At 66.5% G+C, this 236-nt stretch overlaps 1 protein-coding gene across 1 annotated transcript in view; it reads right to left on the reverse strand.

Moving 5' to 3' along the window:
• PLXNC1 (plexin C1) overlaps nucleotides 1–236 on the reverse strand; it is a 147,300-nt gene that overhangs the window by 146,586 nt on the left and 478 nt on the right. The gene's annotated exons all lie outside the window — the stretch shown is intronic.

Below are 236 nucleotides of genomic sequence, written 5' to 3' on the forward strand. Positions count from 1 at the left end.
CTTCCTCCTCCGCCCTCTGCCTCCTGCCCGCCCGCCCTCCCTCCACGCCCATCTCCCCTCCCCTCTTGATTCGGTGAGATAGGGAGGAGGAAGGTCTCGTAATTTGGGTTACTGTGTAGGTGGCCTCTTTCATCTATTCATAACAAAGCTGAGCCGCCTGCTGTTGCCGCCGCGGCCGCCACCATCGCCCCTTGGCGCTCCCGGGGCTCCCGGGGCGCGCCGGCGGTACGCCGAGC

This window comes from Crocuta crocuta, unplaced genomic scaffold (genome assembly GCF_008692635.1).
Source record: "Crocuta crocuta isolate KB4526 unplaced genomic scaffold, BGI_CrCroc_1.0 scaffold216, whole genome shotgun sequence".
NCBI classification, from domain to species: domain Eukaryota; kingdom Metazoa; phylum Chordata; class Mammalia; order Carnivora; family Hyaenidae; genus Crocuta; species Crocuta crocuta.